This window comes from Mycteria americana, chromosome 7 (assembly GCF_035582795.1).
Source record: "Mycteria americana isolate JAX WOST 10 ecotype Jacksonville Zoo and Gardens chromosome 7, USCA_MyAme_1.0, whole genome shotgun sequence".
Lineage (NCBI taxonomy): Eukaryota > Metazoa > Chordata > Aves > Ciconiiformes > Ciconiidae > Mycteria > Mycteria americana.
In genome coordinates, this window is record NC_134371.1 from 27,944,166 (window position 1) to 27,968,538 (window position 24,373).

The window sequence follows — 24,373 nt, forward strand, 5'->3', positions numbered from 1 at the left end:
TCTAGAGACCTGAGTAGAACCAGGGTGAAATCACCAAGAACACAGCCAGGTCGCCATCTGCTGGAAATACATTTGTGGGGTATGAGATGGTTGGTAAATAAAATGAAGAGAGCAACAGTCATCTGCAAACGCTAATCGGTACAGAGGGAGGCTGCACGAGAAGGGAGACTATGACTGTGGGGAACCCTTAAGAGAATGCTGACGAGTATGTATGGCAGCAAGGTACAAGCATACCAGCACAATATTGGGCTATATTACAAGATAAAAATCTGAGTAATGACATTAGAAAACATATGTACACGGTGGGAGCGTTGTTGGGGTTGGGCGAGAGGGCTGTTGGTGGGTCCGGGGGTGTGGTGTTTGGGGGGCCAGGTGGGGGTGTGGCTGTGGGTCACGGCGGCGCTGTGGGTCACGTAGCGGGGCGGCGGGGCGCCCCGGGCCGTGGGTGGGTGGGCCTGCGGCGCGGGGTCGGAGCGCAGCGGGCGTTGGGCGAGAGGGCCGTTGGCGGGGCGGGGGGGCTGGTGTTTGCGGGGGAAGGTTCGGGTGTTGCTGTGGCTGGCGGTGGCGTGGCGGGCGCGATTCGGGGTGGCGGGCGCCGCGGTCCGCGGTCGGGGGTGTGCGTAGCGCGGGGCTGTGTCGTAGCGCGGGGCTGTGTGGTGGTGGCCTTTGCGTGAGAGGGCTGTCGTCGGGGCAGCGGGGCTGTTGTTTTGTGGGGGCGCGCGCGGGTGTTGTCGTGGGTGGTGGTGGTCGTTGGGTGTCGTCGGGGCAGCGGGTGCGGTGTCGGGGGGGGTAGGCGCGGGTGGTGTTGTGGGTGCCGGCGGTGCGCTGGGCGTTGTTGTGGGTCGTGCGTCGGGCGTGGGGTGGGTGTTTGGGGGGCTGTAGCGTGGGTGGGGAGCGTGGCGTCGGGGAGGCGAGAGGGCTGTTGTCGGGGGAGGGGGTGCCTACGGCCATACCACCCTGAGAACGCCCGATCTCGTCTGATCTCGGAAGCTAAGCAGGGTCGGGCCCGGTTAGTACTTGGATGGGAGACCGCCTGGGAATACCGGGTGCTGTAGGCTTTTGTCGGGGGCGCGGGGGCAGCCCCCGTTTTGGTGTTGGGGTGTTGGGGAGGGGAGGAGCGTGTGGGGCCCCCTGCGTGTGTTGCTGTGGGTGGTTGCGGTGGGGCAGGGGTAGGTGGGGCTCGCGCGTGGCCCCGGCCCGTGGGTCGGTGGGGCGGGGTGGGAGGAGGGCGGCTGTTGGGCGCGAGGGCTGTTGTCGGGGCAGGGGCGGGGTGTTTGGGGGGTGGGGGGGGCACGTGCGTGTGTCGCTGCGGGCGGTGGAGGGGGGGGCAGGCGTCCGTCGTCTGGGCTGGCGTCGTGGCCCGTGGGGCGGTGGGGCCGTGGGGCGGGCTGGGAGCGTTGTTGGGGTTGGGCGAGAAGGGCTGTTGGTGGGTCCGGGGGTGTGGTGTTTGGGGGGCCAGGTGGGGGTGTGGCTGTGGGTCACGGGGGCGCTGTGGGTCACGTAGCGGGGCGGCGGGGCGCCCCGGGCCGTGGGTGGGTGGGCCTGCGGCGCGGGGTGGGAGCGCGGCGGGCGTTGGGCGAGAGGGCCGTTGGCGGGGCGGGGGGGCTGGTGTTTGCGGGGGAAGGTGCGGGTGTCGCTGTGGCTGGCGGTGGCGTGGCGGGCGCGATTCGGGGTGGCGGGCGCCGCGGTCCGCGGGCGGGGGTGTGCGTAGCGCGGGGCTGTGTGGTGGTGGCCTTTGCGTGAGAGGGCTGTCGTCGGGGCAGCGGGGCTGTTGTTTTGTGGGGGCGCGCGCGGGTGTTGTCGTGGGTGGTGGTGGTCGTTGGGTGTCGTCGGGGCAGCGGGTGCGGTGTCGGGGGGGGTAGGCGCGGGTGGTGTTGTGGGTGCCGGCGGTGCGCTGGGCGTTGTTGTGGGTCGTGCGTCGGGCGTGGGGTGGGTGTTTGGGGGGCTGTAGCGTGGGTGGGGAGCGTGGCGTCGGGGAGGCGAGAGGGCTGTTGTCGGGGGAGGGGGTGCCTACGGCCATACCACCCTGAGAACGCCCGATCTTGTCTGATCTCGGAAGCTAAGCAGGGTCGGGCCCGGTTAGTACTTGGATGGGAGACCGCCTGGGAATACCGGGTGCTGTAGGCTTTTGCCGGGGGTCGGGGGCGCGGGGGCAGCCCCCGTTTTGGTGTTGGGGTGTTGGGGAGGGGAGGAGCGTGTGGGGCCCCCTGCGTGTGTTGCTGTGGGTGGTTGCGGTGGGGCAGGGGTAGGTGGGGCTCGCGCGTGGCCCCGGCCCGTGGGTCGGAGGGTCGGTGGGGCGGGGTGGGAGGAGGGCGGCGGTTGGGCGCGAGGGCTGTTGTCGGGGCAGGGGCGGGGTGTTTGGGGGGTGGGGGGGGCACGTGCGTGTGTCGCTGCGGGCGGTGGAGGGGGGGGCAGGCGTCCGTCGTCTGGCCTGGCGTCGTGGCCCGTGGGGCGGTGGGGCCGTGGGGCGGGCTGGGAGCGTTGTTGGGGTTGGGCGAGAAGGGCTGTTGGTGGGTCCGGGGGTGTGGTGTTTGGGGGGCCAGGTGGGGGTGTGGCTGTGGGTCACGGGGGCGCTGTGGGTCACGTAGCGGGGCGGCGGGGCGCCCCGGGCCGTGGGTGGGTGGGCCTGCGGCGCGGGGTGGGAGCGCGGCGGGCGTTGGGCGAGAGGGCCGTTGGCGGGGCGGGGGGGCCGGTGTTTGCGGGGGAAGGTGCGGGTGTCGCTGTGGCTGGCGGTGGCGTGGCGGGCGCGATTCGGGGTGGCGGGCGCCGCGGTCCGCGGGCGGGGGTGTGCGTAGCGCGGGGCTGTGTGGTGGTGGCCTTTGCGTGAGAGGGCTGTCGTCGGGGCAGCGGGGCTGTTGTTTTGTGGGGGCGCGCGCGGGTGTTGTCGTGGGTGGTGGTGGTCGTTGGGTGTCGTCGGGGCAGCGGGTGCGGTGTCGGGGGGGGTAGGCGCGGGTGGTGTTGTGGGTGCCGGCGGTGCGCTGGGCGTTGTTGTGGGTCGTGCGTCGGGCGTGGGGTGGGTGTTTGGGGGGCTGTAGCGTGGGTGGGGAGCGTGGCGTCGGGGAGGCGAGAGGGCTGTTGCCGGGGGAGGGGGTGCCTACGGCCATACCACCCTGAGAACGCCCGATCTCGTCTGATCTCGGAAGCTAAGCAGGGTCGGGCCCGGTTAGTACTTGGATGGGAGACCGCCTGGGAATACCGGGTGCTGTAGGCTTTTGCCGGGGGCGCGGGGGCAGCCCCCGTTTTGGTGTTGGGGTGTTGGGGAGGGGAGGAGTGTGTGGGGCCCCCTGCGTGTGTTGCTGTGGGTGGTTGCGGTGGGGCAGGGGTAGGTGGGGCTCGCGCGTGGCCCCGGCCCGTGGGTCGGAGGGTCGGTGGGGCGGGGTGGGAGGAGGGCGGCGGTTGGGCGCGAGGGCTGTTGTCGGGGCAGGGGCGGGGTGTTTGGGGGGTGGGGGGGGCACGTGCGTGTGTCGCTGCGGGCGGTGGAGGGGGGGGCAGGCGTCCGTCGTCTGGCCTGGCGTCGTGGCCCGTGGGGCGGTGGGGCCGTGGGGCGGGCTGGGAGCGTTGTTGGGGTTGGGCGAGAAGGGCTGTTGGTGGGTCCGGGGGTGTGGTGTTTGGGGGGCCAGGTGGGGGTGTGGCTGTGGGTCACGGGGGCGCTGTGGGTCACGTAGCGGGGCGGCGGGGGGCCCCGGGCCGTGGGTGGGTGGGCCTGCGGCGCGGGGTGGGAGCGCGGCGGGCGTTGGGCGAGAGGGCCGTTGGCGGGGCGGGGGGGCTGGTGTTTGCGGGGGAAGGTGCGGGTGTCGCTGTGGCTGGCGGTGGCGTGGCGGGCGCGATTCGGGGTGGCGGGCGCCGCGGTCCGCGGGCGGGGGTGTGCGTAGCGCGGGGCTGTGTGGTGGTGGCCTTTGCGTGAGAGGGCTGTCGTCGGGGCAGCGGGGCTGTTGTTTTGTGGGGGCGCGCGCGGGTGTTGTCGTGGGTGGTGGTGGTCGTTGGGTGTCGTCGGGGCAGCGGGTGCGGTGTCGGGGGGGGTAGGCGCGGGTGGTGTTGTGGGTGCCGGCGGTGCGCTGGGCGTTGTTGTGGGTCGTGCGTCGGGCGTGGGGTGGGTGTTTGGGGGGCTGTAGCGTGGGTGGGGAGCGTGGCGTCGGGGAGGCGAGAGGGCTGTTGTCGGGGGAGGGGGTGCCTACGGCCATACCACCCTGAGAACGCCCGATCTCGTCTGATCTCGGAAGCTAAGCAGGGTCGGGCCCGGTTAGTACTTGGATGGGAGACCGCCTGGGAATACCGGGTGCTGTAGGCTTTTGCCGGGGGTCGGGGGCGCGGGGGCAGCCCCCGTTTTGGTGTTGGGGTGTTGGGGAGGGGAGGAGCGTGTGGGGCCCCCTGCGTGTGTTGCTGTGGGTGGTTGCGGTGGGGCAGGGGTAGGTGGGGCTCGCGCGTGGCCCCGGCCCGTGGGTCGGAGGGTCGGTGGGGCGGGGTGGGAGGAGGGCGGCGGTTGGGCGCGAGGGCTGTTGTCGGGGCAGGGGCGGGGTGTTTGGGGGGTGGGGGGGGCACGTGCGTGTGTCGCTGCGGGCGGTGGAGGGGGGGGCAGGCGTCCGTCGTCTGGGCTGGCGTCGTGGCCCGTGGGGCGGTGGGGCCGTGGGGCGGGCTGGGAGCGTTGTTGGGGTTGGGCGAGAAGGGCTGTTGGTGGGTCCGGGGGTGTGGTGTTTGGGGGGCCAGGTGGGGGTGTGGCTGTGGGTCACGGGGGCGCTGTGGGTCACGTAGCGGGGCGGCGGGGCGCCCCGGGCCGTGGGTGGGTGGGCCTGCGGCGCGGGGTGGGAGCGCGGCGGGCGTTGGGCGAGAGGGCCGTTGGCGGGGCGGGGGGGCCGGTGTTTGCGGGGGAAGGTGCGGGTGTCGCTGTGGCTGGCGGTGGCGTGGCGGGCGCGATTCGGGGTGGCGGGCGCCGCGGTCCGCGGGCGGGGGTGTGCGTAGCGCGGGGCTGTGTGGTGGTGGCCTTTGCGTGAGAGGGCTGTCGTCGGGGCAGCGGGGCTGTTGTTTTGTGGGGGCGCGCGCGGGTGTTGTCGTGGGTGGTGGTGGTCGTTGGGTGTCGTCGGGGCAGCGGGTGCGGTGTCGGGGGGGGTAGGCGCGGGTGGTGTTGTGGGTGCCGGCGGTGCGCTGGGCGTTGTTGTGGGTCGTGCGTCGGGCGTGGGGTGGGTGTTTGGGGGGCTGTAGCGTGGGTGGGGAGCGTGGCGTCGGGGAGGCGAGAGGGCTGTTGTCGGGGGAGGGGGTGCCTACGGCCATACCACCCTGAGAACGCCCGATCTCGTCTGATCTCGGAAGCTAAGCAGGGTCGGGCCCGGTTAGTACTTGGATGGGAGACCGCCTGGGAATACCGGGTGCTGTAGGCTTTTGCCGGGGGCGCGGGGGCAGCCCCCGTTTTGGTGTTGGGGTGTTGGGGAGGGGAGGAGTGTGTGGGGCCCCCTGCGTGTGTTGCTGTGGGTGGTTGCGGTGGGGCAGGGGTAGGTGGGGCTCGCGCGTGGCCCCGGCCCGTGGGTCGGAGGGTCGGTGGGGCGGGGTGGGAGGAGGGCGGCGGTTGGGCGCGAGGGCTGTTGTCGGGGCAGGGGCGGGGTGTTTGGGGGGTGGGGGGGGCACGTGCGTGTGTCGCTGCGGGCGGTGGAGGGGGGGGCAGGCGTCCGTCGTCTGGCCTGGCGTCGTGGCCCGTGGGGCGGTGGGGCCGTGGGGCGGGCTGGGAGCGTTGTTGGGGTTGGGCGAGAAGGGCTGTTGGTGGGTCCGGGGGTGTGGTGTTTGGGGGGCCAGGTGGGGGTGTGGCTGTGGGTCACGGGGGCGCTGTGGGTCACGTAGCGGGGCGGCGGGGCGCCCCGGGCCGTGGGTGGGTGGGCCTGCGGCGCGGGGTGGGAGCGCGGCGGGCGTTGGGCGAGAGGGCCGTTGGCGGGGCGGGGGGGCTGGTGTTTGCGGGGGAAGGTGCGGGTGTCGCTGTGGCTGGCGGTGGCGTGGCGGGCGCGATTCGGGGTGGTGGGCGCCGCGGTCCGCGGGCGGGGGTGTGCGTAGCGCGGGGCTGTGTGGTGGTGGCCTTTGCGTGAGAGGGCTGTCGTCGGGGCAGCGGGGCTGTTGTTTTGTGGGGGCGCGCGCGGGTGTCGTCGTGGGTGGTGGTGGTCGTTGGGTGTCGTCGGGGCAGCGGGTGCGGTGTCGGGGGGGGTAGGCGCGGGTGGTGTTGTGGGTGCCGGCGGTGCGCTGGGCGTTGTTGTGGGTCGTGCGTCGGACGTGGGGTGGGTGTTTGGGGGGCTGTAGCGTGGGTGGGGAGCGTGGCGTCGGGGAGGCGAGAGGGCTGTTGTCGGGGGAGGGGGTGCCTATGGCCATACCACCCTGAGAACGCCCGATCTCGTCTGATCTCGGAAGCTAAGCAGGGTCGGGCCCGGTTAGTACTTGGATGGGAGACCGCCTGGGAATACCGGGTGCTGTAGGCTTTTGCCGGGGGTCGGGGGCGCGGGGGCAGCCCCCGTTTTGGTGTTGGGGTGTTGGGGAGGGGAGGAGCGTGTGGGGCCCCCTGCGTGTGTTGCTGTGGGTGGTTGCGGTGGGGCAGGGGTAGGTGGGGCTCGCGCGTGGCCCCGGCCCGTGGGTCGGAGGGTCGGTGGGGCGGGGTGGGAGGAGGGCGGCGGTTGGGCGCGAGGGCTGTTGTCGGGGCAGGGGCGGGGTGTTTGGGGGGTGGGGGGGGCACGTGCGTGTGTCGCTGCGGGCGGTGGAGGGGGGGGCAGGCGTCCGTCGTCTGGGCTGGCGTCGTGGCCCGTGGGGCGGTGGGGCCGTGGGGCGGGCTGGGAGCGTTGTTGGGGTTGGGCGAGAAGGGCTGTTGGTGGGTCCGGGGGTGTGGTGTTTGGGGGGCCAGGTGGGGGTGTGGCTGTGGGTCACGGGGGCGCTGTGGGTCACGTAGCGGGGCGGCGGGGCGCCCCGGGCCGTGGGTGGGTGGGCCTGCGGCGCGGGGTGGGAGCGCGGCGGGCGTTGGGCGAGAGGGCCGTTGGCGGGGCGGGGGGGCCGGTGTTTGCGGGGGAAGGTGCGGGTGTCGCTGTGGCTGGCGGTGGCGTGGCGGGCGCGATTCGGGGTGGCGGGCGCCGCGGTCCGCGGGCGGGGGTGTGCGTAGCGCGGGGCTGTGTGGTGGTGGCCTTTGCGCGAGAGGGCTGTCGTCGGGGCAGCGGGGCTGTTGTTTTGTGGGGGCGCGCGCGGGTGTTGTCGTGGGTGGTGGTGGTCGTTGGGTGTCGTCGGGGCAGCGGGTGCGGTGTCGGGGGGGGTAGGCGCGGGTGGTGTTGTGGGTGCCGGCGGTGCGCTGGGCGTTGTTGTGGGTCGTGCGTCGGGCGTGGGGTGGGTGTTTGGGGGGCTGTAGCGTGGGTGGGGAGCGTGGCGTCGGGGAGGCGAGAGGGCTGTTGTCGGGGGAGGGGGTGCCTACGGCCATACCACCCTGAGAACGCCCGATCTCGTCTGATCTCGGAAGCTAAGCAGGGTCGGGCCCGGTTAGTACTTGGATGGGAGACCGCCCGGGAATACCGGGTGCTGTAGGCTTTTGCCGGGGGCGCGGGGGCAGCCCCTGTTTTGGTGTTGGGGTGTTGGGGAGGGGAGGAGCGTGTGGGGCCCCCTGCGTGTGTTGCTGCGGGTGGTTGCGGTGGGGCAGGGGTAGGTGGGGCTCGCGCGTGGCCCCGGCCCGTGGGTCGGAGGGTCGGTGGGGCGGGGTGGGAGGAGGGCGGCGGTTGGGCGCGAGGGCTGTTGTCGGGGCAGGGGCGGGGTGTTTGGGGGGTGGGGGGGGCACGTGCGTGTGTCGCTGCGGGCGGTGGAGGGGGGGGCAGGCGTCCGTCGTCTGGGCTGGCGTCGTGGCCCGTGGGGCGGTGGGGCCGTGGGGCGGGCTGGGAGCGTTGTTGGGGTTGGGCGAGAAGGGCTGTTGGTGGGTCCGGGGGTGTGGTGTTTGGGGGGCCAGGTGGGGGTGTGGCTGTGGGTCACGGCGGCGCTGTGGGTCACGTAGCGGGACGGCGGGGCGCCCCGGGCCGTGGGTGGGTGGGCCTGCGGCGCGGGGTGGGAGCGCGGCGGGCGTTGGGCGAGAGGGCCGTTGGCGGGGCGGGGGGGCTGGTGTTTGCGGGGGAAGGTGCGGGTGTCGCTGTGGCTGGCGGTGGCGTGGCGGGCGCGAGTCGGGGTGGCGGGCGCCGCGGTCCGCGGGCGGGGGTGTGCGTAGCGTGGGGCTGTGTGGTGGTGGCCTTTGCGCGAGAGGGCTGTCGTCGGGGCAGCGGGGCTGTTGTTTTGTGGGGGCGCGCGCGGGTGTTGTCGTGGGTGGTGGTGGTCGTTGGGTGTCGTCGGGGCAGTGGGTGCGGTGTCGGGGGGGGTAGGCGCGGGTGGTGTTGTGGGTGCCGGCGGTGCGCTGGGCGTTGTTGTGGGTCGCGCGTCGGGCGTGGGGTGGGTGTTTGGGGGGCTGTAGCGTGGGTGGGGAGCGTGGCGTCGGGGAGGCGAGAGGGCTGTTGTCGGGGGAGGGGCTGCCTACGGCCATACCACCCTGAGAACGCCCGATCTCGTCTGATCTCGGAAGCTAAGCAGGGTCGGGCCCGGTTAGTACTTGGATGGGAGACCGCCTGGGAATACCGGGTGCTGTAGGCTTTTGCCGGGGGTCGGGGGCGCGGGGGCAGCCCCCGTTTTGGTGTTGGGGTGTTGGGGAGGGGAGGAGCGTGTGGGGCCCCCTGCGTGTGTTGCTGTGGGTGGTTGCGGTGGGGCAGGGGTAGGTGGGGCTCGCGCGTGGCCCCGGCCCGTGGGTCGGAGGGTCGGTGGGGCGGGGTGGGAGGAGGGCGGCGGTTGGGCGCGAGGGCTGTTGTCGGGGCAGGGGCGGGGTGTTTGGGGGGGGGGGGGGGCACGTGCGTGTGTCGCTGCGGGCGGTGGAGGGGGTGGCAGGCGTCCGTCGTCTGGCCTGGCGTCGTGGCCCGTGGGGCGGTGGGGCCGTGGGGCGGGCTGGGAGCGTTGTTGGGGTTGGGCGAGAAGGGCTGTTGGTGGGTCCGGGGGTGTGGTGTTTGGGGGGCCAGGTGGGGGTGTGGCTGTGGGTCACGGGGGCGCTGTGGGTCACGTAGCGGGGCGGCGGGGCGCCCCGGGCCGTGGGTGGGTGGGCCTGCGGCGCGGGGTGGGAGCGCGGCGGGCGTTGGGCGAGAGGGCCGTTGGCGGGGCGGGGGGGCTGGTGTTTGCGGGGGAAGGTGCGGGTGTCGCTGTGGCTGGCGGTGGCGTGGCGGGCGCGAGTCGGGGTGGCGGGCGCCGCGGTCCGCGGGCGGGGGTGTGCGTAGCGTGGGGCTGTGTGGTGGTGGCCTTTGCGCGAGAGGGCTGTCGTCGGGGCAGCGGGGCTGTTGTTTTGTGGGGGCGCGCGCGGGTGTCGTCGTGGGTGGTGGTGGTCGTTGGGTGTCGTCGGGGCAGTGGGTGCGGTGTCGGGGGGGGTAGGCGCGGGTGGTGTTGTGGGTGCCGGCGGTGCGCTGGGCGTTGTTGTGGGTCGTGCGTCGGGCGTGGGGTGGGTGTTTGGGGGGCTGTAGCGTGGGTGGGGAGCGTGGCGTCGGGGAGGCGAGAGGGCTGTTGTCGGGGGAGGGGGTGCCTACGGCCATACCACCCTGAGAACGCCCGATCTCGTCTGATCTCGGAAGCTAAGCAGGGTCGGGCCCGGTTAGTACTTGGATGGGAGACCGCCTGGGAATACCGGGTGCTGTAGGCTTTTGCCGGGGGCGCGGGGGCAGCCCCCGTTTTGGTGTTGGGGTGTTGGGGAGGGGAGGAGCGTGTGGGGCCCCCTGCGTGTGTTGCTGTGGGTGGTTGCGGTGGGGCAGGGGTAGGTGGGGCTCGCGCGTGGCCCCGGCCCGTGGGTCGGAGGGTCGGTGGGGCGGGGTGGGAGGAGGGCGGCGGTTGGGCGCGAGGGCTGTTGTCGGGGCAGGGGCGGGGTGTTTGGGGGGTGGGGGGGGCACGTGCGTGTGTCGCTGCGGGCGGTGGAGGGGGGGGCAGGCGTCCGTCGTCTGGGCTGGCGTCGTGGCCCGTGGGGCGGTGGGGCCGTGGGGCGGGCTGGGAGCGTTGTTGGGGTTGGGCGAGAAGGGCTGTTGGTGGGTCCGGGGGTGTGGTGTTTGGGGGGCCAGGTGGGGGTGTGGCTGTGGGTCACGGGGGCGCTGTGGGTCACGTAGCGGGGCGGCGGGGCGCCCCGGGCCGTGGGTGGGTGGACCTGCGGCGCGGGGTGGGAGCGCGGCGGGCGTTGGGCGAGAGGGCCGTTGGCGGGGCGGGGGGGCTGGTGTTTGCGGGGGAAGGTGCGGGTGTCGCTGTGGCTGGCGGTGGCGTGGCGGGCGCGAGTCGGGGTGGCGGGCGCCGCGGTCCGCGGGCGGGGGTGTGCGTAGCGCGGGGCTGTGTGGTGGTGGCCTTTGCGCGAGAGGGCTGTCGTCGGGGCAGCGGGGCTGTTGTTTTGTGGGGGCGCGCGCGGGTGTCGTCGTGGGTGGTGGTGGTCGTTGGGTGTCGTCGGGGCAGCGGGTGCGGTGTCGGGGGGGGTAGGCGCGGGTGGTGTTGTGGGTGCCGGCGGTGCGCTGGGCGTTGTTGTGGGTCGTGCGTCGGGCGTGGGGTGGGTGTTTGGGGGGCTGTAGCGTGGGTGGGGAGCGTGGCGTCGGGGAGGCGAGAGGGCTGTTGTCGGGGGAGGGGGTGCCTACGGCCATACCACCCTGAGAACGCCCGATCTCGTCTGATCTCGGAAGCTAAGCAGGGTCGGGCCCGGTTAGTACTTGGATGGGAGACCGCCTGGGAATACCGGGTGCTGTAGGCTTTTGCCGGGGGCGCGGGGGCAGCCCCCGTTTTGGTGTTGGGGTGTTGGGGAGGGGAGGAGCGTGTGGGGCCCCCTGCGTGTGTTGCTGTGGGTGGTTGCGGTGGGGCAGGGGTAGGTGGGGCTCGCGCGTGGCCCCGGCCCGTGGGTCGGAGGGTCGGTGGGGCGGGGTGGGAGGAGGGCGGCGGTTGGGCGCGAGGGCTGTTGTCGGGGCAGGGGGCGGGGTGTTTGGGGGGGGGGGGGCACGTGCGTGTGTCGCTGCGGGCGGTGGAGGGGGGGGCAGGCGTCCGTCGTCTGGCCTGGCGTCGTGGCCCGTGGGGCGGTGGGGCCGTGGGGCGGGCTGGGAGCGTTGTTGGGGTTGGGCGAGAAGGGCTGTTGGTGGGTCCGGGGGTGTGGTGTTTGGGGGGCCAGGTGGGGGTGTGGCTGTGGGTCACGGCGGCGCTGTGGGTCACGTAGCGGGGCGGCGGGGCGCCCCGGGCCGTGGGTGGGTGGGCCTGCGGCGCGGGGTGGGAGCACGGCGGGCGTTGGGCGAGAGGGCCGTTGGCGGGGCGGGGGGGCCGGTGTTTGCGGGGGAAGGTGCGGGTGTCGCTGTGGCTGGCGGTGGCGTGGCGGGCGCGAGTCGGGGTGGCGGGCGCCGCGGTCCGCGGGCGGGGGTGTGCGTAGCGCGGGGCTGTGTGGTGGTGGCCTTTGCGTGAGAGGGCTGTCGTCGGGGCAGCGGGGCTGTTGTTTTGTGGGGGCGCGCGCGGGTGTCGTCGTGGGTGGTGGTGGTCGTTGGGTGTCGTCGGGGCAGCGGGTGCGGTGTCGGGGGGGGTAGGCGCGGGTGGTGTTGTGGGTGCCGGCGGTGCGCTGGGCGTTGTTGTGGGTCGTGCGTCGGGCGTGGGGTGGGTGTTTGGGGGGCTGTAGCGTGGGTGGGGAGCGTGGCGTCGGGGAGGCGAGAGGGCTGTTGTCGGGGGAGGGGGTGCCTACGGCCATACCACCCTGAGAACGCCTGATCTCGTCTGATCTCGGAAGCTAAGCAGGGTCGGGCCCGGTTAGTACTTGGATGGGAGACCGCCTGGGAATACCGGGTGCTGTAGGCTTTTGCCGGGGGTCGGGGGCGCGGGGGCAGCCCCCGTTTTGGTGTTGGGGTGTTGGGGAGGGGAGGAGCGTGTGGGGCCCCCTGCGTGTGTTGCTGTGGGTGGTTGCGGTGGGGCAGGGGTAGGTGGGGCTCGCGCGTGGCCCCGGCCCGTGGGTCGGAGGGTCGGTGGGGCGGGGTGGGAGGAGGGCGGCGGTTGGGCGCGAGGGCTGTTGTCGGGGCAGGGGCGGGGTGTTTGGGTGGTGGGGGGGGCACGTGCGTGTGTCGCTGCGGGCGGTGGAGGGGGTGGCAGGCGTCCGTCGTCTGGCCTGGCGTCGTGGCCCGTGGGGCGGTGGGGCCGTGGGGCGGGCTGGGAGCGTTGTTGGGGTTGGGCGAGAAGGGCTGTTGGTGGGTCCGGGGGTGTGGTGTTTGGGGGGCCAGGTGGGGGTGTGGCTGTGGGTCACGGCGGCGCTGTGGGTCACGTAGCGGGGCGGCGGGGCGCCCCGGGCCGTGGGTGGGTGGGCCTGCGGTGCGGGGTGGGAGCGCGGCGGGCGTTGGGCGAGAGGGCCGTTGGCGGGGCGGGGGGGCTGGTGTTTGCGGGGGAAGGTGCGGGTGTCGCTGTGGCTGGCGGTGGCGTGGCGGGCGCGATTCGGGGTGGCGGGCGCCGCGGTCCGCGGGCGGGGGTGTGCGTAGCGCGGGGCTGTGTGGTGGTGGCCTTTGCGTGAGAGGGCTGTCGTCGGGGCAGCGGGGCTGTTGTTTTGTGGGGGCGCGCGCGGGTGTTGTCGTGGGTGGTGGTGGTCGTTGGGTGTCGTCGGGGCAGCGGGTGCGGTGTCGGGGGGGGTAGGCGCGGGTGGTGTTGTGGGTGCCGGCGGTGCGCTGGGCGTTGTTGTGGGTCGTGCGTCGGGCGTGGGGTGGGTGTTTGGGGGGCTGTAGCGTGGGTGGGGAGCGTGGCGTCGGGGAGGCGAGAGGGCTGTTGTCGGGGGAGGGGGTGCCTACGGCCATACCACCCTGAGAACGCCCGATCTCGTCTGATCTCGGAAGCTAAGCAGGGTCGGGCCCGGTTAGTACTTGGATGGGAGACCGCCTGGGAATACCGGGTGCTGTAGGCTTTTGCCGGGGGTCGGGGGCGCGGGGGCAGCCCCCGTTTTGGTGTTGGGGTGTTGGGGAGGGGAGGAGCGTGTGGGGCCCCCTGCGTGTGTTGCTGTGGGTGGTTGCGGTGGGGCAGGGGTAGGTGGGGCTCGCGCGTGGCCCCGGCCCGTGGGTCGGAGGGTCGGTGGGGCGGGGTGGGAGGAGGGCGGCGGTTGGGCGCGAGGGCTGTTGTCGGGGCAGGGGCGGGGTGTTTGGGTGGTGGGGGGGGCACGTGCGTGTGTCGCTGCGGGCGGTGGAGGGGGTGGCAGGCGTCCGTCGTCTGGCCTGGCGTCGTGGCCCGTGGGGCGGTGGGGCCGTGGGGCGGGCTGGGAGCGTTGTTGGGGTTGGGCGAGAAGGGCTGTTGGTGGGTCCGGGGGTGTGGTGTTTGGGGGGCCAGGTGGGGGTGTGGCTGTGGGTCACGGCGGCGCTGTGGGTCACGTAGCGGGGCGGCGGGGCGCCCCGGGCCGTGGGTGGGTGCGCCCGCGGCGCGGGGTGGGAGCGCGGCGGGCGTTGGGCGAGAGGGCCGTTGGCGGGGCGGGGGGGCTGGTGTTTGCGGGGGAAGGTGCGGGTGTCGCTGTGGCTGGCGGTGGCGTGGCGGGCGCGAGTCGGGGTGGCGGGCGCCGCGGTCCGCGGGCGGGGGTGTGCGTAGCGCGGGGCTGTGTGGTGGTGGCCTTTGCGTGAGAGGGCTGTCGTCGGGGCAGCGGGGCTGTTGTTTTGTGGGGGCGCGCGCGGGTGTTGTCGTGGGTGGTGGTGGTCGTTGGGTGTCGTCGGGGCAGCGGGTGCGGTGTCGGGGGGGGTAGGCGCGGGTGGTGTTGTGGGTGCCGGCGGTGCGCTGGGCGTTGTTGTGGGTCGTGCGTCGGGCGTGGGGTGGGTGTTTGGGGGGCTGTAGCGTGGGTGGGGAGCGTGGCGTCGGGGAGGCGAGAGGGCTGTTGTCGGGGGAGGGGGTGCCTACGGCCATACCACCCTGAGAACGCCCGATCTCGTCTGATCTCGGAAGCTAAGCAGGGTCGGGCCCGGTTAGTACTTGGATGGGAGACCGCCTGGGAATACCGGGTGCTGTAGGCTTTTGCCGGGGGCGCGGGGGCAGCCCCCGTTTTGGTGTTGGGGTGTTGGGGAGGGGAGGAGCGTGTGGGGCCCCCTGCCTGTGTTGCTGTGGGTGGTTGCGGTGGGGCAGGGGTAGGTGGGGCTCGCGCGTGGCCCCGGCCCGTGGGTCGGAGGGTCGGTGGGGCGGGGTGGGAGGAGGGCGGCGGTTGGGCGCGAGGGCTGTTGTCGGGGCAGGGGCGGGGTGTTTGGGGGGTGGGGGGGGCACGTGCGTGTGTCGCTGCGGGCGGTGGAGGGGGGAGCAGGCGTCCGTCGTCTGGCCTGGCGTCGTGGCCCGTGGGGCGGTGGGGCCGTGGGGCGGGCTGGGAGCGTTGTTGGGGTTGGGCGAGAAGGGCTGTTGGTGGGTCCGGGGGTGTGGTGTTTGGGGGGCCAGGTGGGGGTGTGGCTGTGGGTCACGGCGGCGCTGTGGGTCACGTAGCGGGGCGGCGGGGGGCCCCGGGCCGTGGGTGGGTGCGCCTGCGGTGCGGGGTGGGAGCGCGGCGGGCGTTGGGCGAGAGGGCCGTTGGCGGGGCGGGGGGGCTGGTGTTTGCGGGGGAAGGTGCGGGTGTCGCTGTGGCTGGCGGTGGCGTGGCGGGCGCGATTCGGGGTGGCGGGCGCCGCGGTCCGCGGGCGGGGGTGTGCGTAGCGCGGGGCTGTGTGGTGGTGGCCTTTGCGTGAGAGGGCTGTCGTCGGGGCAGCGGGGCTGTTGTTTTGTGGGGGCGCGCGCGGGTGTTGTCGTGGGTGGTGGTGGTCGTTGGGTGTCGTCGGGGCAGCGGGTGCGGTGTCGGGGGGGGTAGGCGCGGGTGGTGTTGTGGGTGCCGGCGGTGCGCTGGGCGTTGTTGTGGGTCGTGCGTCGGGCGTGGGGTGGGTGTTTGGGGGGCTGTAGCGTGGGTGGGGAGCGTGGCGTCGGGGAGGCGAGAGGGCTGTTGTCGGGGGAGGGGGTGCCTACGGCCATACCACCCTGAGAACGCCCGATCTCGTCTGATCTCGGAAGCTAAGCAGGGTCGGGCCCGGTTAGTACTTGGATGGGAGACCGCCTGGGAATACCGGGTGCTGTAGGCTTTTGTCGGGGGCGCGGGGGCAGCCCCCGTTTTGGTGTTGGGGTGTTGGGGAGGGGAGGAGCGTGTGGGGCCCCCTGCGTGTGTTGCTGTGGGTGGTTGCGGTGGGGCAGGGGTAGGTGGGGCTCGCGCGTGGCCCCGGCCCGTGGGTCGGTGGGGCGGGGTGGGAGGAGGGCGGCTGTTGGGCGCGAGGGCTGTTGTCGGGGCAGGGGCGGGGTGTTTGGGGGGTGGGGGGGGCACGTGCGTGTGTCGCTGCGGGCGGTGGAGGGGGGGGCAGGCGTCCGTCGTCTGGGCTGGCGTCGTGGCCCGTGGGGCGGTGGGGCCGTGGGGCGGGCTGGGAGCGTTGTTGGGGTTGGGCGAGAAGGGCTGTTGGTGGGTCCGGGGGTGTGGTGTTTGGGGGGCCAGGTGGGGGTGTGGCTGTGGGTCACGGGGGCGCTGTGGGTCACGTAGCGGGGCGGCGGGGCGCCCCGGGCCGTGGGTGGGTGGGCCTGCGGCGCGGGGTGGGAGCGCGGCGGGCGTTGGGCGAGAGGGCCGTTGGCGGGGCGGGGGGGCTGGTGTTTGCGGGGGAAGGTGCGGGTGTCGCTGTGGCTGGCGGTGGCGTGGCGGGCGCGATTCGGGGTGGCGGGCGCCGCGGTCCGCGGGCGGGGGTGTGCGTAGCGCGGGGCTGTGTGGTGGTGGCCTTTGCGTGAGAGGGCTGTCGTCGGGGCAGCGGGGCTGTTGTTTTGTGGGGGCGCGCGCGGGTGTTGTCGTGGGTGGTGGTGGTCGTTGGGTGTCGTCGGGGCAGCGGGTGCGGTGTCGGGGGGGGTAGGCGCGGGTGGTGTTGTGGGTGCCGGCGGTGCGCTGGGCGTTGTTGTGGGTCGTGCGTCGGGCGTGGGGTGGGTGTTTGGGGGGCTGTAGCGTGGGTGGGGAGCGTGGCGTCGGGGAGGCGAGAGGGCTGTTGTCGGGGGAGGGGGTGCCTACGGCCATACCACCCTGAGAACGCCCGATCTTGTCTGATCTCGGAAGCTAAGCAGGGTCGGGCCCGGTTAGTACTTGGATGGGAGACCGCCTGGGAATACCGGGTGCTGTAGGCTTTTGCCGGGGGTCGGGGGCGCGGGGGCAGCCCCCGTTTTGGTGTTGGGGTGTTGGGGAGGGGAGGAGCGTGTGGGGCCCCCTGCGTGTGTTGCTGTGGGTGGTTGCGGTGGGGCAGGGGTAGGTGGGGCTCGCGCGTGGCCCCGGCCCGTGGGTCGGAGGGTCGGTGGGGCGGGGTGGGAGGAGGGCGGCGGTTGGGCGCGAGGGCTGTTGTCGGGGCAGGGGCGGGGTGTTTGGGGGGTGGGGGGGGCACGTGCGTGTGTCGCTGCGGGCGGTGGAGGGGGGGGGCAGGCGTCCGTCGTCTGGCCTGGCGTCGTGGCCCGTGGGGCGGTGGGGCCGTGGGGCGGGCTGGGAGCGTTGTTGGGGTTGGGCGAGAAGGGCTGTTGGTGGGTCCGGGGGTGTGGTGTTTGGGGGGCCAGGTGGGGGTGTGGCTGTGGGTCACGGGGGCGCTGTGGGTCACGTAGCGGGGCGGCGGGGCGCCCCGGGCCGTGGGTGGGTGGGCCTGCGGCGCGGGGTGGGAGCGCGGCGGGCGTTGGGCGAGAGGGCCGTTGGCGGGGCGGGGGGGGCCGGTGTTTGCGGGGGAAGGTGCGGGTGTCGCTGTGGCTGGCGGTGGCGTGGCGGGCGCGATTCGGGGTGCCGGGCGCCGCGGTCCGCGGGCGGGGGTGTGCGTAGCGCGGGGCTGTGTGGTGGTGGCCTTTGCGTGAGAGGGCTGTCGTCGGGGCAGCGGGGCTGTTGTTTTGTGGGGGCGCGCGCGGGTGTTGTCGTGGGTGGTGGTGGTCGTTGGGTGTCGTCGGGGCAGCGGGTGCGGTGTCGGGGGGGGTAGGCGCGGGTGGTGTTGTGGGTGCCGGCGGTGCGCTGGGCGTTGTTGTGGGTCGTGCGTCGGGCGTGGGGTGGGTGTTTGGGGGGCTGTAGCGTGGGTGGGGAGCGTGGCGTCGGGGAGGCGAGAGGGCTGTTGTCGGGGGAGGGGGTGCCTACGGCCATACCACCCTGAGAACGCCCGATCTCGTCTGATCTCGGAAGCTAAGCAGGGTCGGGCCCGGTTAGTACTTGGATGGGAGACCGCCTGGGAATACCGGGTGCTGTAGGCTTTTGCCGGGGGCGCGGGGGCAGCCCCCGTTTTGGTGTTGGGGTGTTGGGGAGGGGAGGAGTGTGTGGGGCCCCCTGCGTGTGTTGCTGTGGGTGGTTGCGGTGGGGCAGGGGTAGGTGGGGCTCGCGCGTGGCCCCGGCCCGTGGGTCGGAGGGTCGGTGGGGCGGGGTGGGAGGAGGGCGGCGGTTGGGCGCGAGGGCTGTTGTCGGGGCAGGGGCGGGGTGTTTGGGGGGTGGGGGGGGCACGTGCGTGTGTCGCTGCGGGCGGTGGAGGGGGGGGCAGGCGTCCGTCGTCTGGCCTGGCGTCGTGGCCCGTGGGGCGGTGGGGCCGTGGGGCGGGCTGGGAGCGTTGTTGGGGTTGGGCGAGAAGGGCTGTTGGTGGGTCCGGGGGTGTGGTGTTTGGGGGGCCAGGTGGGGGTGTGGCTGTGGGTCACGGGGGCGCTGTGGGTCACGTAGCGGGGCGGCGGGGCGCCCCGGGCCGTGGGTGGGTGGGCCTGCGGCGCGGGGTGGGAGCGCGGCGGGCGTTGGGCGAGAGGGCCGTTGGCGGGGCGGGGGGGCTGGTGTTTGCGGGGGAAGGTGCGGGTGTCGCTGTGGCTGGCGGTGGCGTGGCGGGCGCGATTCGGGGTGGTGGGCGCCGCGGTCCGCGGGCGGGGGTGTGCGTAGCGCGGGGCTGTGTGGTGGTGGCCTTTGCGTGAGAGGGCTGTCGTCGGGGCAGCGGGGCTGTTGTTTTGTGGGGGCGCGCGCGGGTGTCGTCGTGGGTGGTGGTGGTCGTTGGGTGTCGTCGGGGCAGCGGGTGCGGTGTCGGGGGGGGTAGGCGCGGGTGGTGTTGTGGGTGCCGGCGGTGCGCTGGGCGTTGTTGTGGGTCGTGCGTCGGGCGTGGGGTGGGTGTTTGGGGGGCTGTAGCGTGGGTGGGGAGCGTGGCGTCGGGGAGGCGAGAGGGCTGTTGTCGGGGGAGGGGGTGCCTACGGCCATACCACCCTGAGAACGCCCGATCTCGTCTGATCTCGGAAGCTAAGCAGGGTCGGGCCCGGTTAGTACTTGGATGGGAGACCGCCTGGGAATACCGGGTGCTGTAGGCTTTTGCCGGGGGTCGGGGGCGCGGGGGCAGCCCCCGTTTTGGTGTTGGGGTGTTGGGGAGGGGAGGAGCGTGTGGGGCCCCCTGCGTGTGTTGCTGTGGGTGGTTGCGGTGGGGCAGGGGTAGGTGGGGCTCGCGCGTGGCCCCGGCCCGTGGGTCGGAGGGTCGGTGGGGCGGGGTGGGAGGAGGGCGGCGGTTGGGCGCGAGGGCTGTTGTCGGGGCAGGGGCGGGGTGTTTGGGGGGTGGGGGGGGCACGTGCGTGTGTCGCTGCGGGCGGTGGAGGGGGGGGCAGGCGTCCGTCGTCTGGCCTGGCGTCGTGGCCCGTGGGGCGGTGGGGCCGTGGGGCGGGCTGGGAGCGTTGTTGGGGTTGGGCGAGAAGGGCTGTTGGTGGGTCCGGGGGTGTGGTGTTTGGGGGGCCAGGTGGGGGTGTGGCTGTGGGTCACGGCGGCGCTGTGGGTCACGTAGCGGGGCGGCGGGGGGCCCCGGGCCGTGGGTGGGTGGGCCTGCGGCGCGGGGTGGGAGCGCGGCGGGCGTTGGGCGAGAGGGCCGTTGGCGGGGCGGGGGGGCTGGTGTTTGCGGGGGAAGGTGCGGGTGTCGCTGTGGCTGGCGGTGGCGTGGCGGGCGCGATTCGGGGTGCCGGGCGCCGCGGTCCGCGGGCGGGGGTGTGCGTAGCGCGGGGCTGTGTGGTGGTGGCCTTTGCGTGAGAGGGCTGTCGTCGGGGCAGCGGGGCTGTTGTTTTGTGGGGGCGCGCGCGGGTGTTGTCGTGGGTGGTGGTGGTCGTTGGGTGTCGTCGGGGCAGCGGGTGCGGTGTCGGGGGGGGTAGGCGCGGGTGGTGTTGTGGGTGCCGGCGGTGCGCTGGGCGTTGTTGTGGGTCGTGCGTCGGGCGTGGGGTGGGTGTTTGGGGGGCTGTAGCGTGGGTGGGGAGCGTGGCGTCGGGGAGGCGAGAGGGCTGTTGTCGGGGGAGGGGGTGCCTACGGCCATACCACCCTGAGAACGCCCGATCTTGTCTGATCTCGGAAGCTAAGCAGGGTCGGGCCCGGTTAGTACTTGGATGGGAGACCGCCTGGGAATACCGGGTGCTGTAGGCTTTTGCCGGGGGTCGGGGGCGCGGGGGCAGCCCCCGTTTTGGTGTTGGGGTGTTGGGGAGGGGAGGAGCGTGTGGGGCCCCCTGCGTGTGTTGCTGTGGGTGGTTGCGGTGGGGCAGGGGTAGGTGGGGCTCGCGCGTGGCCCCGGCCCGTGGGTCGGAGGGTCGGTGGGGCGGGGTGGGAGGAGGGCGGCGGTTGGGCGCGAGGGCTGTTGTCGGGGCAGGGGCGGGGTGTTTGGGGGGTGGGGGGGGCACGTGCGTGTGTCGCTGCGGGCGGTGGAGGGGGGGGCAGGCGTCCGTCGTCTGGGCTGGCGTCGTGGCCCGTGGGGCGGTGGGGCCGTGGGGCGGGCTGGGAGCGTTGTTGGGGTTGGGCGAGAAGGGCTGTTGGTGGGTCCGGGGGTGTGGTGTTTGGGGGGCCAGGTGGGGGTGTGGCTGTGGGTCACGGGGGCGCTGTGGGTCACGTAGCGGGGCGGCGGGGCGCCCCGGGCCGTGGGTGGGTGGGCCTGCGGCGCGGGGTGGGAGCGCGGCGGGCGTTGGGCGAGAGGGCCGTTGGCGGGGCGGGGGGGCCGGTGTTTGCGGGGGAAGGTGCGGGTGTCGCTGTGGCTGGCGGTGGCGTGGCGGGCGCGATTCGGGGTGGCGGGCGCCGCGGTCCGCGGGCGGGGGTGTGCGTAGCGCGGGGCTGTGTGGTGGTGGCCTTTGCGTGAGAGGGCTGTCGTCGGGGCAGCGGGGCTGTTGTTTTGTGGGGGCGCGCGCGGGTGTTGTCGTGGGTGGTGGTGGTCGTTGGGTGTCGTCGGGGCAGCGGGTGCGGTGTCGGGGGGGGTAGGCGCGGGTGGTGTTGTGGGTGCCGGCGGTGCGCTGGGCGTTGTTGTGGGTCGTGCGTCGGGCGTGGGGTGGGTGTTTGGGGGGCTGTAGCGTGGGTGGGGAGCGTGGCGTCGGGGAGGCGAGAGGGCTGTTGTCGGGGGAGGGGGTGCCTACGGCCATACCACCCTGAGAACGCCCGATCTCGTCTGATCTCGGAAGCTAAGCAGGGTCGGGCCCGGTTAGTACTTGGATGGGAGACCGCCTGGGAATACCGGGTGCTGTAGGCTTTTGCCGGGGGCGCGGGGGCAGCCCCCGTTTTGGTGTTGGGGTGTTGGGGAGGGGAGGAGTGTGTGGGGCCCCCTGCGTGTGTTGCTGTGGGTGGTTGCGGTGGGGCAGGGGTAGGTGGGGCTCGCGCGTGGCCCCGGCCCGTGGGTCGGAGGGTCGGTGGGGCGGGGTGGGAGGAGGGCGGCGGTTGGGCGCGAGGGCTGTTGTCGGGGCAGGGGCGGGGTGTTTGGGGGGTGGGGGGGGCACGTGCGTGTGTCGCTGCGGGCGGTGGAGGGGGGGGCAGGCGTCCGTCGTCTGGCCTGGCGTCGTGGCCCGTGGGGCGGTGGGGCCGTGGGGCGGGCTGGGAGCGTTGTTGGGGTTGGGCGAGAAGGGCTGTTGGTGGGTCCGGGGGTGTGGTGTTTGGGGGGCCAGGTGGGGGTGTGGCTGTGGGTCACGGGGGCGCTGTGGGTCACGTAGCGGGGCGGCGGGGCGCCCCGGGCCGTGGGTGGGTGGGCCTCCGGCGCGGGGTGGGAGCGCGGCGGGCGTTGGGCGAGAGGGCCGTTGGCGGGGCGGGGGGGCTGGTGTTTGCGGGGGAAGGTGCGGGTGTCGCTGTGGCTGGCGGTGGCGTGGCGGGCGCGATTCGGGGTGCCGGGCGCCGCGGTCCGCGGGCGGGGGTGTGCGTAGCGCGGGGCTGTGTGGTGGTGGCCTTTGCGTGAGAGGGCTGTCGTCGGGGCAGCGGGGCTGTTGTTTTGTGGGGGCGCGCGCGGGTGTCGTCGTGGGTGGTGGTGGTCGTTGGGTGTCGTCGGGGCAGCGGGTGCGGTGTCGGGGGGGGTAGGCGCGGGTGGTGTTGTGGGTGCCGGCGGTGCGCTGGGCGTTGTTGTGGGTCGTGCGTCGGGCGTGGGGTGGGTGTTTGGGGGGCTGTAGCGTGGGTGGGGAGCGTGGCGTCGGGGAGGCGAGAGGGCTGTTGTCGGGGGAGGGGGTGCCTACGGCCATACCACCCTGAGAACGCCCGATCTCGTCTGATCTCGGAAGCTAAGCAGGGTCGGGCCCGGTTAGTACTTGGATGGGAGACCGCCTGGGAATACCGGGTGCTGTAGGCTTTTGCCGGGGGTCGGGGGCGCGGGGGCAGCCCCCGTTTTGGTGTTGGGGTGTTGGGGAGGGGAGGAGCGTGTGGGGCCCCCTGCGTGTGTTGCTGTGGGTGGTTGCGGTGGGGCAGGGGTAGGTGGGGCTCGCGCGTGGCCCCGGCCCGTGGGTCGGAGGGTCGGTGGGGCGGGGTGGGAGGAGGGCGGCGGTTGGGCGCGAGGGCTGTTGTCGGGGCAGGGGCGGGGTGTTTGGGGGGTGGGGGGGGCACGTGCGTGTGTCGCTGCGGGCGGTGGAGGGGGGGGCAGGCGTCCGTCGTCTGGCCTGGCGTCGTGGCCCGTGGGGCGGTGGGGCCGTGGGGCGGGCTGGGAGCGTTGTTGGGGTTGGGCGAGAAGGGCTGTTGGTGGGTCCGGGGGTGTGGTGTTTGGGGGGCCAGGTGGGGGTGTGGCTGTGGGTCACGGGGGCGCTGTGGGTCACGTAGCGGGGCGGCGGGGCGCCCCGGGCCGTGGGTGGGTGGGCCTGCGGCGCGGGGTGGGAGCGCGGCGGGCGTTGGGCGAGAGGGCCGTTGGCGGGGCGGGGGGGCCGGTGTTTGCGGGGGAAGGTGCGGGTGTCGCTGTGGCTGGCGGTGGCGTGGCGGGCGCGATTCGGGGTGGCGGGCGCCGCGGTCCGCGGGCGGGGGTGTGCGTAGCGCGGGGCTGTGTGGTGGTGGCCTTTGCGCGAGAGGGCTGTCGTCGGGGCAGCGGGGCTGTTGTTTTGTGGGGGCGCGCGCGGGTGTTGTCGTGGGTGGTGGTGGTCGTTGGGTGTCGTCGGGGCAGTGGGTGCGGTGTCGGGGGGGGTAGGCGCGGGTGGTGTTGTGGGTGCCGGCGGTGCGCTGGGCGTTGTTGTGGGTCGTGCGTCGGGCGTGGGGTGGGTGTTTGGGGGGCTGTAGCGTGGGTGGGGAGCGTGGCGTCGGGGAGGCGAGAGGGCTGTTGTCGGGGGAGGGGGTGCCTACGGCCATACCACCCTGAGAACGCCCGATCTCGTCTGATCTCGGAAGCTAAGCAGGGTCGGGCCCGGTTAGTACTTGGATGGGAGACCGCCTGGGAATACCGGGTGCTGTAGGCTTTTGCCGGGGGCGCGGGGGCAGCCCCCGTTTTGGTGTTGGGGTGTTGGGGAGGGGAGGAGCGTGTGGGGCCCCCTGCGTGTGTTGCTGTGGGTGGTTGCGGTGGGGCAGGGGTAGGTGGGGCTCGCGCGTGGCCCCGGCCCGTGGGTCGGAGGGTCGGTGGGGCGGGGTGGGAGGAGGGCGGCGGTTGGGCGCGAGGGCTGTTGTCGGGGCAGGGGCGGGGTGTTTGGGGGGTGGGGGGGGCACGTGCGTGTGTCGCTGCGGGCGGTGGAGGGGGTGGCAGGCGTCCGTCGTCTGGCCTGGCGTCGTGGCCCGTGGGGCGGTGGGGCCGTGGGGCGGGCTGGGAGCGTTGTTGGGGTTGGGCGAGAAGGGCTGTTGGTGGGTCCGGGGGTGTGGTGTTTGGGGGGCCAGGTGGGGGTGTGGCTGTGGGTCACGGGGGCGCTGTGGGTCACGTAGCGGGGCGGCGGGGCGCCCCGGGCCGTGGGTGGGTGGACCTGCGGCGCGGGGTGGGAGCGCGGCGGGCGTTGGGCGAGAGGGCCGTTGGCGGGGCGGGGGGGCTGGTGTTTGCGGGGGAAGGTGCGGGTGTCGCTGTGGCTGGCGGTGGCGTGGCGGGCGCGAGTCGGGGTGGCGGGCGCCGCGGTCCGCGGGCGGGGGTGTGCGTAGCGCGGGGCTGTGTGGTGGTGGCCTTTGCGCGAGAGGGCTGTCGTCGGGGCAGCGGGGCTGTTGTTTTGTGGGGGCGCGCGCGGGTGTCGTCGTGGGTGGTGGTGGTCGTTGGGTGTCGTCGGGGCAGCGGGTGCGGTGTCGGGGGGGGTAGGCGCGGGTGGTGTTGTGGGTGCCGGCGGTGCGCTGGGCGTTGTTGTGGGTCGTGCGTCGGGCGTGGGGTGGGTGTTTGGGGGGCTGTAGCGTGGGTGGGGAGCGTGGCGTCGGGGAGGCGAGAGGGCTGTTGTCGGGGGAGGGGGTGCCTACGGCCATACCACCCTGAGAACGCCCGATCTCGTCTGATCTCGGAAGCTAAGCAGGGTCGGGCCCGGTTAGTACTTGGATGGGAGACCGCCTGGGAATACCGGGTGCTGTAGGCTTTTGCCGGGGGCGCGGGGGCAGCCCCCGTTTTGGTGTTGGGGTGTTGGGGAGGGGAGGAGCGTGTGGGGCCCCCTGCGTGTGTTGCTGTGGGTGGTTGCGGTGGGGCAGGGGTAGGTGGGGCTCGCGCGTGGCCCCGGCCCGTGGGTCGGAGGGTCGGTGGGGCGGGGTGGGAGGAGGGCGGCGGTTGGGCGCGAGGGCTGTTGTCGGGGCAGGGGGCGGGGTGTTTGGGGGGGGGGGGGCACGTGCGTGTGTCGCTGCGGGCGGTGGAGGGGGGGGCAGGCGTCCGTCGTCTGGCCTGGCGTCGTGGCCCGTGGGGCGGTGGGGCCGTGGGGCGGGCTGGGAGCGTTGTTGGGGTTGGGCGAGAAGGGCTGTTGGTGGGTCCGGGGGTGTGGTGTTTGGGGGGCCAGGTGGGGGTGTGGCTGTGGGTCACGGCGGCGCTGTGGGTCACGTAGCGGGGCGGCGGGGCGCCCCGGGCCGTGGGTGGGTGGGCCTGCGGTGCGGGGTGGGAGCGCGGCGGGCGTTGGGCGAGAGGGCCGTTGGCGGGGCGGGGGGGCTGGTGTTTGCGGGGGAAGGTGCGGGTGTCGCTGTGGCTGGCGGTGGCGTGGCGGGCGCGAGTCGGGGTGGCGGGCGCCGCGGTCCGCG

The 24,373-nt window shown here is 74.0% G+C and overlaps 22 non-coding genes across 22 annotated transcripts; all 22 read left to right on the forward strand.

Moving 5' to 3' along the window:
• Positions 1 to 939: 939 nt before the first annotated feature.
• Positions 940 to 1,058, forward strand: LOC142413233 (5S ribosomal RNA). Its single transcript, XR_012776697.1, has one exon. It is a non-coding gene; the product is annotated as a 5S ribosomal RNA (ribosomal RNA).
• Positions 1,059 to 2,008: 950 nt separating this feature from the next.
• Positions 2,009 to 2,127, forward strand: LOC142413293 (5S ribosomal RNA). Its single transcript, XR_012776755.1, has one exon. It is a non-coding gene; the product is annotated as a 5S ribosomal RNA (ribosomal RNA).
• Positions 2,128 to 3,092: 965 nt separating this feature from the next.
• LOC142413267 (5S ribosomal RNA) lies at positions 3,093 to 3,211 on the forward strand. Its single transcript, XR_012776731.1, has one exon. It is a non-coding gene; the product is annotated as a 5S ribosomal RNA (ribosomal RNA).
• A 958-nt stretch (positions 3,212 to 4,169) lies between these two features.
• LOC142413280 (5S ribosomal RNA) lies at positions 4,170 to 4,288 on the forward strand. Its single transcript, XR_012776742.1, has one exon. It is a non-coding gene; the product is annotated as a 5S ribosomal RNA (ribosomal RNA).
• Positions 4,289 to 5,253: 965 nt separating this feature from the next.
• Positions 5,254 to 5,372, forward strand: LOC142413291 (5S ribosomal RNA). Its single transcript, XR_012776753.1, has one exon. It is a non-coding gene; the product is annotated as a 5S ribosomal RNA (ribosomal RNA).
• Positions 5,373 to 6,330: 958 nt separating this feature from the next.
• On the forward strand, positions 6,331 to 6,449 carry LOC142413289 (5S ribosomal RNA). The gene has a single exon (XR_012776751.1). It is a non-coding gene; the product is annotated as a 5S ribosomal RNA (ribosomal RNA).
• A 965-nt stretch (positions 6,450 to 7,414) lies between these two features.
• On the forward strand, positions 7,415 to 7,533 carry LOC142413288 (5S ribosomal RNA). Its single transcript, XR_012776750.1, has one exon. It is a non-coding gene; the product is annotated as a 5S ribosomal RNA (ribosomal RNA).
• A 958-nt stretch (positions 7,534 to 8,491) lies between these two features.
• LOC142413302 (5S ribosomal RNA) lies at positions 8,492 to 8,610 on the forward strand. Its single transcript, XR_012776764.1, has one exon. It is a non-coding gene; the product is annotated as a 5S ribosomal RNA (ribosomal RNA).
• A 965-nt stretch (positions 8,611 to 9,575) lies between these two features.
• Positions 9,576 to 9,694, forward strand: LOC142413239 (5S ribosomal RNA). Its single transcript, XR_012776703.1, has one exon. It is a non-coding gene; the product is annotated as a 5S ribosomal RNA (ribosomal RNA).
• A 958-nt stretch (positions 9,695 to 10,652) lies between these two features.
• Positions 10,653 to 10,771, forward strand: LOC142413250 (5S ribosomal RNA). The gene has a single exon (XR_012776714.1). It is a non-coding gene; the product is annotated as a 5S ribosomal RNA (ribosomal RNA).
• Positions 10,772 to 11,728: 957 nt separating this feature from the next.
• On the forward strand, positions 11,729 to 11,847 carry LOC142413290 (5S ribosomal RNA). The gene has a single exon (XR_012776752.1). It is a non-coding gene; the product is annotated as a 5S ribosomal RNA (ribosomal RNA).
• Positions 11,848 to 12,812: 965 nt separating this feature from the next.
• On the forward strand, positions 12,813 to 12,931 carry LOC142413259 (5S ribosomal RNA). The gene has a single exon (XR_012776723.1). It is a non-coding gene; the product is annotated as a 5S ribosomal RNA (ribosomal RNA).
• Positions 12,932 to 13,896: 965 nt separating this feature from the next.
• LOC142413260 (5S ribosomal RNA) lies at positions 13,897 to 14,015 on the forward strand. The gene has a single exon (XR_012776724.1). It is a non-coding gene; the product is annotated as a 5S ribosomal RNA (ribosomal RNA).
• Positions 14,016 to 14,973: 958 nt separating this feature from the next.
• Positions 14,974 to 15,092, forward strand: LOC142413261 (5S ribosomal RNA). Its single transcript, XR_012776725.1, has one exon. It is a non-coding gene; the product is annotated as a 5S ribosomal RNA (ribosomal RNA).
• A 950-nt stretch (positions 15,093 to 16,042) lies between these two features.
• Positions 16,043 to 16,161, forward strand: LOC142413294 (5S ribosomal RNA). Its single transcript, XR_012776756.1, has one exon. It is a non-coding gene; the product is annotated as a 5S ribosomal RNA (ribosomal RNA).
• A 967-nt stretch (positions 16,162 to 17,128) lies between these two features.
• Positions 17,129 to 17,247, forward strand: LOC142413262 (5S ribosomal RNA). The gene has a single exon (XR_012776726.1). It is a non-coding gene; the product is annotated as a 5S ribosomal RNA (ribosomal RNA).
• Positions 17,248 to 18,205: 958 nt separating this feature from the next.
• Positions 18,206 to 18,324, forward strand: LOC142413263 (5S ribosomal RNA). The gene has a single exon (XR_012776727.1). It is a non-coding gene; the product is annotated as a 5S ribosomal RNA (ribosomal RNA).
• A 965-nt stretch (positions 18,325 to 19,289) lies between these two features.
• On the forward strand, positions 19,290 to 19,408 carry LOC142413295 (5S ribosomal RNA). The gene has a single exon (XR_012776757.1). It is a non-coding gene; the product is annotated as a 5S ribosomal RNA (ribosomal RNA).
• Positions 19,409 to 20,373: 965 nt separating this feature from the next.
• Positions 20,374 to 20,492, forward strand: LOC142413264 (5S ribosomal RNA). Its single transcript, XR_012776728.1, has one exon. It is a non-coding gene; the product is annotated as a 5S ribosomal RNA (ribosomal RNA).
• A 958-nt stretch (positions 20,493 to 21,450) lies between these two features.
• Positions 21,451 to 21,569, forward strand: LOC142413265 (5S ribosomal RNA). Its single transcript, XR_012776729.1, has one exon. It is a non-coding gene; the product is annotated as a 5S ribosomal RNA (ribosomal RNA).
• A 965-nt stretch (positions 21,570 to 22,534) lies between these two features.
• LOC142413266 (5S ribosomal RNA) lies at positions 22,535 to 22,653 on the forward strand. The gene has a single exon (XR_012776730.1). It is a non-coding gene; the product is annotated as a 5S ribosomal RNA (ribosomal RNA).
• A 958-nt stretch (positions 22,654 to 23,611) lies between these two features.
• On the forward strand, positions 23,612 to 23,730 carry LOC142413268 (5S ribosomal RNA). The gene has a single exon (XR_012776732.1). It is a non-coding gene; the product is annotated as a 5S ribosomal RNA (ribosomal RNA).
• The last annotated feature ends 643 nt before the right edge of the window (positions 23,731 to 24,373 follow it).